This window comes from Oreochromis niloticus, linkage group LG15, assembly GCF_001858045.2.
Source record: "Oreochromis niloticus isolate F11D_XX linkage group LG15, O_niloticus_UMD_NMBU, whole genome shotgun sequence".
Lineage (NCBI taxonomy): Eukaryota > Metazoa > Chordata > Actinopteri > Cichliformes > Cichlidae > Oreochromis > Oreochromis niloticus.
In genome coordinates, this window is record NC_031980.2 from 5137563 (window position 1) to 5150085 (window position 12523).

At 39.8% G+C, this 12523-nt stretch overlaps 1 long non-coding RNA gene across 1 annotated transcript in view; it reads right to left on the bottom strand.

The window, feature by feature from the left end:
* Positions 1–8076: 8076 nt before the first annotated feature.
* Positions 8077–12523, bottom strand: part of LOC102076725 (uncharacterized) — a 45159-nt gene continuing 40712 nt past the window's right edge. Inside the window, exon 3 of the long non-coding RNA XR_265898.2 lies at positions 8077–9046. This is a non-coding gene — a long non-coding RNA (uncharacterized LOC102076725). The remainder of the gene's footprint in view (positions 9047–12523) is intronic.

Sequence of the window (12523 nt, forward strand, 5' to 3'; positions counted from 1 at the left end):
GACATCTTCAATGGCCAAATCAGTCACCCGATTTAACCTAACAGAGCAAGTGTTTGACTTACTGAAGACAAAATTAATGCAGAGGGACCCACAAACAAGCAGCACTGATAGTGGCCGCTGTAAAGACAACAGTGCATCTAAGGAAACATAGCATTGGTGATATGGGTTCTAGACTTCAGGTATTGGAAAGTAGCTTAAAATAAAATTATTGTAAATGATTTAAATAGTTATTGTTACGACTGCTGTTGCAATGTTGCCTCATATGCAAATCCCAGTGTGTGGGTGCCTCTCGGTGATTGGTGGATCTAGAGAACGGACCATACAGATTGGCTAACCAGCTGGAGACGACTCATATGATGACAATGCTATGGACAGCCAGTCATTCATCCTCGGCTTATCTCAACCAGCGGACCTTTTGCAACATGCCCAATGTGGCCGCCTTATACAGGAGTATATAGGGGTGGACTGCCTTTTTGTTTGATTATAGTTTTTCCTGTTTTTGTAGTTAAGGAGGCAAGTTGCTGTATTTGGTTTAACTCTTTTGAGTAGGTAAGTTTGTTAAATCCTCGAGATAGGCTCCTTTTTGTTGTTTGGCGTTAGGTCCACCCCGAAGTTATAATCAGCTCCTTGTTTTGTGTCAAATAACCTAATGAATCAACTCCTTGTAAATAAATCATTATCAAACTTTACCAGTTGTGTGATGTGGCTGCTTGGGGTCTGACGTGGATGGATCACCCTCATGTTGTCGTCTGGCCACCCTAGACGGGCCATAACAGTTACATATTTATAATTTATTGTTATACACATAAATGGTGATAATCTAAAAGATTTGCTTATCCACTGCATTTCTACTAAAAGAGTAGCCTTTATTTTGGAAATCAAAAACAATTCATATATTGGAAATGACGTGCGTTTTTCAAATATTGTTGAGCCCCCGAAAAGGGGGGCTATGTATAAAAAAGGCTATAATTCCTGAATAGTTAATATCCAGGAGTTTTATAAACTCCTTTGAAATAAAGTTGAAAGCATGAACTTCAATCGTATCTTCATTTTTTGATTTAAAATGTACTGTGTTGGCATACATAATTTTTGGTTACACTACTAAAACTCATGCCTTTGACCAATAATCTATGGACCTAACTGTACACATATTGCATTTACAGAGGCAACACAACCTGGCATGCAGGCCTGTGCCTACACTTTAGGGCATTACAGTAGAGGCCTGTGTGGACAGTCTCATCCTGGAGTACACATTTTGGTCCACAACCTGGTGAATGTTGAAGAATGATATGTATGCTTGTGTTGCTTTTCACCTGACGTGATGCCTCAGGTTAAAATGTAATCAGGTAAGGTTGATTCCCATGAATCTGTCCTAAACGCCTTTTGATCACACATCATTACCAAATATCTTTACTAATAATAACGTACCATATGCATTCGAAATAAGCAGGAGACCTTGACACAGAGAGCAACTTTCACTTTACACTGAGAAACTTTTTTGATGTTCTCATGGCGGTGGTAACCCACTTTCATTCCAGGGCTCTGCTAATCACAAATACCATGACCTAAGCAAGTACAATCAAGTCACAAATATAAACCACCTCAACTGCATCGCAAATGTGATCCCCAGTTTAGTATGCGGTGCTACTTGTCGCAGTGTCTGAGAATGTAATTATCTCTCTGTAAAGAAGGTAAAGTGAAGCCCATGTTAGCCTGGGTGTCCTTGGCTACACTGAGCCAGAAACATAAATCTTCAGAACAGATCTCATTCTGGGTACATTCATTACACTACACATTGCACTCGACCGACAGTAAATTACATTATTATCTCCACTTAAAATTGCAGGTAGCGACAGAGGGGAAGTACTCATTCAAAAGTAAACTTCTGCATTTGGTTGGAATTTCAGCAGACCTCAGATCAGCACTAAATTGCAAAGCAGTCAAGTCTTACCACTTGAAAAGAGCCTTTGTAATCACTGTTTGTACCTGTGTGAGTGTACAAACAGATACAGATAATTGGGTGTTTCATGAGAAAGACACCATTACATTGTAATTATTTTCTTTATCTACGGCAGATCCTGTGCCTGATTCTGTGTGAGAGAGAGATCCTCATTGTGAATCTGAGCTCTTTCTGAAACCATAGTAGAGCCACGGGCGATAGCAGAAAGCGATGAAATATGGGTAAAGCAGTGTGTGTGAATGAAATACAAATGACACTCCATTCAGCAGTACAGAGTTTGCCATAGATATACACCCAAATGAAAAAGAGCCACAATCACTTTAGGCTGAGTTTTGAGCAAACAAATTAATTATTTATGAACAATGAATATTGCATATTGCTCTCAAAATTGTTGTTGCCTCTCCTTCATAAGGCAGCAGATTTGATTTACACGGCTGGATTTTCACTTCCATGGAAGCTGAATTCTAATTACTTTTCTACGTTGAGACATGGAGCACAAAGCCAACAAGCATGCAGTTGATATTTGTTCACAGCACGATAATAGTGTAAAATTGATTTAAAAAAAACCCCAAAAAACCCAACATATCTATGTAAAATATTTGCAATTCCTTTTCTTGGCCAGTAGCATATTCATGGAGCCTTCGTAGGACACCAAATAACATTTTTTTTTGTTCCTATCATCCGTGGACAATAAACAGCATTTCTCTGGCTGCATCACATCATGTTGTGTCCCTTATTTTCACCCAACATTGCCTTCTGATGTGCCCACTTTAAAAAGTAATCGAGTGGTCAAACAAAGCTTGAAACAGCCGCTGTGTAACCGTTGGCTTTTTCTATTTTGCAGTATGGTTCACATGTAGGGTAATAATGACTATGCCATCTGCTTACTCGGTTGTCCTTTAAAATGTCTTCTTTTGCTATTGGTTTACAATGAAATCATGAACTTTGTTTTAAACCTGGTGTTTCCACCTGCCCTGAATTTGCTCTGACTCCAGTGGTTGTACCTCATAATGTCACATCAAAATATTAGGCACAGAAGCTTTTTTCACAGAATTAGTTAGATGCGTTCAGCATCTGGGTTTTTAAAAATTCAGATTGCAGTATTTTATATAGCATCAAAACTCATATGAATTGCCTTTTTGTCGTTTTATGTAGAAAATTCATCTTCTCTTACTTATTTCTCTTCCTTCTCTCTACTTATTCAGGGTCATGAAGGCAAGCCGTCTACTGTGCATTTATCAAAATGTAGTGTCCACTTTGAGCAGATGATAAAACATATAGGCATTCAGACAACAAATTTACAACAAAAGGCAATTTAGTCTTCACAATTTCACCTAACCTCAGTATTTCTGGACTGTGGGAGGAAAATTGTGAAGAATCAGTCTGCACACACAAATACTTGGAGAATAGGTGTACTCAAACAGTAGGGCTTCATAGCCAAGCAGTTCAATATGATGACTGTATAGTGTAAACATATTTTATGCCAAATAGTCAGTTAAACTGATATGTTCAGATAGATCTAAGCTATAAAAGTAAAATCCAAGCTAAATTTAAAGTTACTTTAATTTACACTTAGTCAAATCTGCAGTATCCAAACATTTATTAGAACATGCAAGGATACATGGGAGTACAGTATATAACGCAAAAACTGTCACGGTTCTGGGTCTTTGTGACCCAGCATTTTGAGTTCTTGTGTTTTGGTATTATTTTATATTATGGTTTTTGTTCTGGGTTGTGCTCTTTTGATTATTGTGATTTCTAGCTTTTAGGTTTAGTTCTGCCCTTGTGTTTATTCTCTTGTTCCCAGTCAGTCATGTCTCATGTCACTCTGGTCCCTGTACTCTGTGTTCCCTCCGTTCTCTGTTGGTGTTCTGTCTCTGAGTTCTGTCAGTGTATGTTTCCTGTTTTACTTTGAAGGTCTTATCTCATGTTAGTGTATTCTGTTTTACTTCCTTGTCTTGTCTTGCCTAATAAGTTCCAGCTGTGTGTCCACCTGTTCCTCATTTCCTCATGTTCCTGCAAGTGTATTTTAGTCCCTGTCAGTCTGTACTTGTTGCGTCGTTAACGTCGATTCGTCCCCCATCCTGTGTGTTTCCCCGTGAGAGTACAGTTGGCATTTCCCAGTTTAGTTTGTGTTGCTTTGTATCACTTGCCTGCAATAAAGCAGTGGATTTGAGTTCACATTTTGCCTCTGAGTCCTGTGTTTGGGTCCTCTTCTCCCGCCTGTACACAGCGATCCATGACAGAAACAGAGTTTTTAACTATTATAACAAGCTTGAAATTCAATATTTGGTATGATAACCTTTATTCTTTAAGAAGAGTTTTAGTTATTTCTTTAAGTAGTCTTCAGGAAAAGTTCTCCAGGCTTCTTGAAGGACATTCAAAGCTCTTCTCTGGATGTTGGCTGCCTTTTGTTCTGTTCTGATCCTTCACTACTTCAAATATGTTGATGGTGGTGATGGTACTTTTTTGTGTTCATAATTCCATCAATTTTACATTTTTTTTTAACCCCACTGGCTGATATGCAGCACCAAACCATGACAGAGCCCCCACCAAGCTTAAGAGATGTCTGTAGACACTCAGTGTTGTACCTCAGTCCTGATCTCCTCTGTACAAAAATGTCACATCACTCCATAAGACTATTGCCACTGATTTGTAGTCAAGTTCTTGTGTAATTAGGCATACCTTTCTTCCTGTTTATCTTCATTAAGAATGGCTTCTTGACAGCCACCCTTCCACTGAGACCATTTCTGATGAGGCTTCAGCAAACAGCAGATGCCTTGACGGAAGGGTGAGATGGATTTCTCCTGTGTCAGGTTTTGCTGGATTTTTCTTTACTGATTGTTAAAGAAATGAGTTTCAGATAAGATCCAGATCAATTTTTAGGCCAACCACCTCTTCTTTTGTCATCCACTTATCCAGTCTTCTCACATCTGTAAAGACACAATGCATTGATATGCATTATAATGATATGAAACGTTTTTGGCCAATAGCTCGCTTAAGGAATCACCTTGTTGGTGCAAAAATACTATGTTAGGCCTCTCAATCTGTGTTATCTTTTATCTTAGATTTAACAGAGACAAAAGAAATGGGAAAAATTTTTTATATTTTCACAGCAGTCTGCTAGCAACAAAGTGCCTGAACTTTCAATTTAAATAGAGTTCTTTGGAAAGTTGTTTGCCTTTTTTATACTTGATTGATTCATAAGTCAGTGTTAAGTGGCTTAACACACACACACACACACACACACACACACACACACACACATTCCTCTGAAAATGGTCAGTTACAAGGACTGGACCAAAAATGAATGAAAAAGCAGCCAATCGCTGAAGAAAAACTCAAGACCTCTTTAAGAAATTACAAAATACAAAGAAATGAGGGCTGACTTCAGACTATAGCACAGTGCTGGGTATATCACTTTAACCAGAATACAGATCTGCTAATATTCAGTCTTACTTTGTTTCTGCTCCATGTGAATCAAGGTCAGCCTTTCTTCTTTTCAGAGGGTGGGGATAGTCCTTAGATTGTTTATAATAATCAGTGTCAAAAGAATGACATAACATGAATTCATGTACGACAAGTAATACAATTCACATTGGTCCTCCAGCCATACACTCGCTTGCATTATGTGTATAGCCAGAGGCATTTTTTTTTTTTTTCTGGTAAAAGAGATTGAGAGCAGCCATTGATTTCAGTGTAATTGTGCAACCTTAAATGTTCATTTTTAGAACAGAGGGCACAGACCACTGATGTGTTCAGAAAATAAGACAGAGGGTGAATATTTCCACTTCTTACTTCCATAATTGCACAATTGCAGTAAAGAGCAAGCTTTTCAGCATCCAGCTATGAGTCATCAGCCACTTCCAGTAGTGGACAAATAGATCTGAATCTGAAGAATAAGCTTCTTGGATGCATTTGCATTTATCTTTTTGAAATCAGATAGTTACTCAAGTGAAAATAGGATCTTTGGCTTGCATTGTTTGTGTAAATGTGACTCCTTAACTGTTTCTGTTCAGCCCAAACAGCCAGTGTGGAAATATGTTAGCTGCAAGCTAGCTAGAAAAAGAAGCACCCACCCAAGAGTCATCTCGACTCTCATGTTTATAAAGAAGATTCATTAAAAGAAAAAAAAGGGTAAAAAAAGCCCCAGGATGAACACATCTTTGCTCAAGCAGAAATATTTTTCAAGTTGCACAGAGGCATCTTCACCTCAGTATGCACTGACTTGGGGTGTCTGCATCTAATCATGCCCACTTGTGTTTTTCTGTTGACTTTGATTCAACAGAAAAATACAAATAAAAATTGTATGTTCCACCTTAAAATTAGCTTTGTATTCTTTCCAAACACTTTGCAAGCATACATTAATCGATTTTCCCAGCCATGTGGGATCAGTGCCTGAAATTGATAGCCAAAACTGTTGAACTGTCACTGTCAGTGATATATGCATCCTGAGAACAGTGTGCTTTCAAAATTATATTTCATTTGAAGCTGGTCTTGTGTGAAATGTAAGTCCAATGGACTACACACTATTCTTGAACTTTTACCTGAGACTTCCTTCACTGTTAACATACAATTAATGAGAGCTGCTTTCTTTTTCAAAAATTAGTAAGAAAGTGAATGAATATAAAAGCTTCCTTTTTCCACACTTCTCATTCTTTTTCTCATTCACAACTTGTTCTGGGATCAGCGGGAAGTGCTAGACGCTAACATACTAAGCCTGTCTTCACAGTCAAACATTTCTAAAGAAAAGGTGTAACAGTAGCAGCCAAAATTCATCCAGGAGCACACAGCCTGGGGGAATGATTGGACTTGCTACGTGTCATGAAATGTTAGCAGTGTGATAGCACTTCTTTATGATGGGTGAAAGGATATGCATTTGGCCCGGTTCTTTTGTTACACGCGTTGCGGTTTTAACCACTGAACTGCAGTGTCAGTGCTTCGACAATACCTTTGTTCTTTGCACACACTGTCGTCATGAATACTGCAACGCTCACGCAGTTCAGCGATGCTCTTAGCCAAATCCTTGGTGCATGAATTTCAATCAGAGAAAGTTACAACACACTGGTAATAATAATTTCTGAATGCTAATTATAACTACAAATCCATGTTTTAATAATAAATAACACAGTATAATGTTACTTTCATGCTACTTCTTCTTTTCTTTTCTTTTTTTTAAATACGCTATTCTTTTTTTGTCTTTCCAGAACTATTCAACCCTACCTTCAGCTAAATGTGCTTTTGGGGAAGTGATATGAGCTGACTTCGATGTGCTCTGCCAACATTTCAAATATTCATAATGTGATATGATGTTGTAAACTCCTCAGTAACACACTACTGGCTTTCCAAGGTTGTTAAAAACCTCATAACAGAGGATCATCTGTTAGACCTCATCTGGAAATTTAAATCTTCAGCTAAAACATCCTTGGGATCCTTGGAGCATAAGTGGATATTAGTAGCTGATGATGAAAGGAAGTAATATTTAATTAAATGTCAAGCTCTGTCCATTCTACTTGTTTCCCTCCCGAAGTACTATTTAGAGTCGCTGATGTACTATGCATTGCTGTAGCTGAATTTATACTCGCCAGTAGACGTTGTGGGTCCATATACATTGAATCATCACAGGAAACCCATGATGAAATTAGATTTAATCTCTCTGAGGTGCTAATGCAAATTGTATTTAAGATCAAGCTTGTGTTGCTCTTCACATTGCTTTGCTTGAATTAGTCTGGATTTATGCAAATGTACTGCACAACATGGATGCTTTAAGTAGGCTTCATTAACTAAAATTGTAGGTGGGAAGGTAGAAGATTTCAGTCATCTCTGTCTTTCCTCCGTGAGCATGTACTTATTTCATATCATCCTTTATCACATTTTCCGGCTGTCATTTAATTGCGTGGCAGGCATCCAACACTGTCGACTCACACATTGCTAATAGAGGTAAAATGAGAGCAGGCTCCAGGGGCTGTGAAAAGGGGATATAAATGCAAAAGTTTTTTACAGTGTTAGATTTGGCGGTTTGACAGCCTGCACTATAATCATGAGTAACTTCAAATAGTAATAGCTTTGATTTCTTTTAAAGCAGGAATTGCAAACAGGGGAATGTGTGCCTTCACTCCGCTTTAATCAGTATGGGAATAGCTGAGCACAAGTCATGAAAATAAATGAATAGCGGCACATGATGGCCTTACAATGCATCCCCCCCATGTAAATTCTGTACATTGTACTGCATGTGCAGATGCTTGTGCAGATGCTTGCTTAGGAGTGTAGTTTTCTCTAGTTCGTCAATGTCAGAGAGGTCGGGAGGCTTGGTGTCTGGGGTATATGCACCAACATGATGGGTATGTCTCCTGAGAGCAGAGCCAAGCAGAACTGTGATATGTGGAGGGGGGCCTAATTATTGCGTGATACGGGTTCAATGTGCTTCTCTCAGCGCTGCTGACCGAACACTTCTAATGGGACAAGCAGGTGTGAAAGAACATGGGGAAAGTCAAGGAGGGCTGGTTAATAAATAGATAATTACATCAGTTCACTCCTCTTCTCTGTCTGATTAAAGCCTACTGAGGCAGGTCTTCGTTAATGAGTAGAAGCAGCTTTGTTCTCGCTGCTGGAAGATGACTGCCTTGACACCTCGATGTGTTTTACTTGTACAAGAATTCGGATTGTTTCGTCGTTATCGGAAGTAGTTCTCAAAACGGTGTCTTGTTGGAAGTGCTCTGACATGTTAGAGCGACCCCAGATGAGAGAATGGGTAAAGGAAACAGTCTGCAATGAGTTACCCTCACTGTCTGCATACAAATCAGGCAGAGCGACGATGAGGCCGACAACAGATTTAACATCTCAGTGAGCTGTTGAGGATGCTGCAAGCTGGCAGCTCCCACCTTCTCTCGCTCCGCTTTTACGTCCTGTATTCACTCAACCAGCCTCCCTGGTGATGATGGTAGCTGTGGTTGAGCGGAGGTGGCAGCAGCAGGCCAGCTGGCATCCCGTTGGAAAGGCAGGTTGGGAGGGTAGCCAGCACGAATTGTCAGAAGCCTGCCAGGGATGCCAAGGAGCCGGGTGCTCTTCCTTCTTCTCAGCAAGATGCTGTAACAGGGAACACACATGGATACCCATAGAAAAAAATGTCAGAATGTAAAATTTTTGAGAATTTTTATAGATTAAACTCCATTTCTTATTCTGTAATCTTCTGTTTAAGCATGTATGTAGCATATATGAGGACTCTCAAGCCTAGAAGCATCCATATATTGGGAACAGTAGAGAAATCTGTTTGTTTCAGTAGCATTTCTCTGATCAGTAGTTATACTTCTGTATGCAAATTTCATTTTCTTCTCAGTGATTTTCACATCTCTAAACTTGACTTTAGGGAACTGTGAAAGTTTACTGGTGACCCATTACAAATCTGGAGAATAGTGTGGAGTGCAAAACAAAATTATTTTAATTGTGTTGCACAAACTAAACTGATGCAACCTTGATCTGTCAACTAAACAGCAATACTAGTGGAACCGCATAAAAATTAAACAGAAAGTGAACTGGCTCTACAACAAAAACTTTGTTTGTTTCGCTATTTGAGGTTATTTAGTACTCTAAACCTTAATCCAATTTTAAATAGACCCCTGTTAGCCTTGTTGCCTCATACAAAGGAGGTCCTGGGTTCAAGTCCAGTCTGGGGCCTTTTTACCTGGAGTTTGCATGTTGTCCCCGTGTCTGTGTGGGTTGTCTTTGGCTACTCCAGCTTCCTCCCACAGTCTAAAAATAAGCATGGGTTTAAGCTAATTGGTCATTTCAAATTGGGTGTGTGAACGGTCGTCTGTATGTGTTGGTCCTGCAACAGGTTGTTGACCTGCCCAGGGTGTACCCTAACTCTCACCCTATGACAGCTGGGATAGGCTCCAGTCTCCACCCCCACAATCTTGAATTGGATAAGTGGAAGAAAAAGTCTTTTAGAAGTTGATGGCACATTGAACTCATGACAGATTGTATCTGTATCATTGAGTTGACTGATTTGCCTCACAGTGTGATATGAAGTTGTGTGTGTTTTTTTTGGAGGGGTTGAAAAAAAACAAAACAAAAAAACCTTTCTAATGAATCTAGACGAAGGATGCAGTCAACATCACATGCTGTGCAGCGAAAAGGTATGGCTACTAATTGACAAATGGTGAAACTTGCTGAACTGTTTTTACTTTGCTACATTCTGCCCCAACAAATCTTCATAAAACCAATAAGTTGGCAAGGACACATTAAGTTAATGATAGATGTATACTGGTCTTTAAGGGCTGGATAGGTGATATCAAACTGTTTCCTCCGTGGAAATTTGCTATCATGGAGAAAATGTCAGAAGCCGGAAAGTGACCGAAACAAGCTGACAGTCCTGCCTGATATCAGGTAATGTAAGCCAGGGCTTTTATTTCATCTTTAAAAATATATTACTTTCAAGGCCTTGTGAGAAACTTGTGAGAAAAGACAGGACTTCATGTTTGAATTTAAGTTAAACTTAGTGAGTGCAGAGGCCACACAAGCGCACCAATTTCCCCATTTGGTTAAACTTGTTGTTTCTGATTAAAGGTTGTCATTCGTCAGTTTCAGCTAATTAGGCCAAAATCCAGGAGGGCTTTTCAACTCTCACCCTTTGTTTTTGTTTTCCATCCCTTTGCTCGCACAGATGCTCTCCTCCTGTCTCGCCAATCTGTCTGTCTGTCCACTGTTTGTCAGTCTGTTCCTGTCTATCTCCACCCGTCTCTCAGTCTTTCTCTCCACCCATTAACAGAGTTCTGTGTAGTGAGGCTCAGCGGACATTACATGCGCCATCTATTTGCCAGATGTTATTGCTTACACGGTGGCGATTTCATAAGGTGCTGTGACAATTTCATTAACTTGGAGGAAATCAGACTCTCTTTCTCAGAGAGGGGGAAAATGCAGAGGCGAAGGGGGTTCGGGATCTGAAACGCTGCTGGATTAGCAAGATGGAGGAGAAATACATCACCAAGGAATTACCGAGCACAATAGACACGGCAGAACCATTCTCCTCAGTTTTAATGAGATATGCTCAGCTCATGGTACCTGCTCACCTGGGCTGTAGGTAAATGAAAATGCTCCGGTGTGGCATGCTGAATTGTTACTGACAAGAGCCTTGATCTGTTAGCGATGTGGCTGATTCTCCTATCTTCGCCAGTATGAATTTAAATTTTCAAATTGAGAGACATAGAACGATATTAGACATATCCCATTTCAGGAACATATTGTGCTCTGAGCGTAAGCTCACTGTAGGGCTTGCAGAGGAGAAAAAATATGCTGGGTTGTGCTGGAGCTCCACAGTTGCATGGTTAATGGGGCTTCATTGAAAGCAGAAGATGAGGGGTGATAGGCCTCCCTGATCACATTAGTCACATATCGATTTTGCCCCTCTATCTCCTCAGTAAAGGTGAACACACAAGACATAATCCTGTTAGCAGCTCTATTCCAGACTACTCCCCCAGATAGAAGGGTATCTATGATAAGTTTTTGTATCTGTTTACATCTGAGGTGTCGCTGGAAGAGGTGCTTACAAGTTAAATTGACAATCTACTGCTCTCTTCTTGTGAAGCTCAGAAATGCAAAAAATAAGCTGTTGTCTCTGTGTCTTTTTCACTTTGGAAGGCTATACCTTATCTATACGCACTCACACAAAAGTATACACACCAAAGTTATTACACACGCACATACTCAACTGTTCCTGACTATAGTGTGCGATTTCTGTAACAGATGAAGAGATAAACAGAATTCGTCCAAAGGCACAACTCTTAAACTCGGTGTCCAGTGATGCATAATTCATTGCTGATCAAATTTGACAGGTTCTTATCTTCCTGTTTGGGATTTGCTGTGGAACAATGCGGCGTCTTTCAAGGCTGCATCGTCTTTGGCTGCGCTGTGAGTGCAAGCATTCTAATTTCCATTTTTGCAGTCGTTCCACATTAGCATAGAGTCCTCCACGCAGTATTGGGTGAGTGGGTGGAGGGGGACAACTGGGGTCCTAATCAGATAGGATTAAAGACGAGAGTCTGCTGGAGCAGAACAGATTTAGGGAGAGACAGGGAGCGATAGCAAGGAGCAGAGAGGACCAGAAGAAGAGGTGTAAAAAAATGAAAAGAAGGAGTAGTTTGACCATGAAACATGAGTCTTCCACATAGTGCATAGTTTCTCTGCAGTACATTCGAACCAATTATTAGATGACATTTGAGTCATGTCTTTTACCTTTGGATTTTTCTTTATTGCTAACATCAGTACTTCATGATCACCAACTATGTTGGTTCATGTAAGCTCTGGAAACTCAAAGTGTCCAGGAGGGTTATTCTACTCACGTAATTTAACATAGTTGTGCTTAGTACAATGTCATTTTGCCCTTGCAAGGTACATCAGCAAAATTGATGGTATTTCTCCTGCAACTGAAAAAAAAAAATGGATAGGCCATTTAGGTCGCAGTCATACAATGAAAATGTATTGTCAGACACAGATATTTTATAGCGTTCAAAGTCAATGTACTGTACAGTGCCAGACAGATGAGTTTTCACACTCAGGTTGACTGAC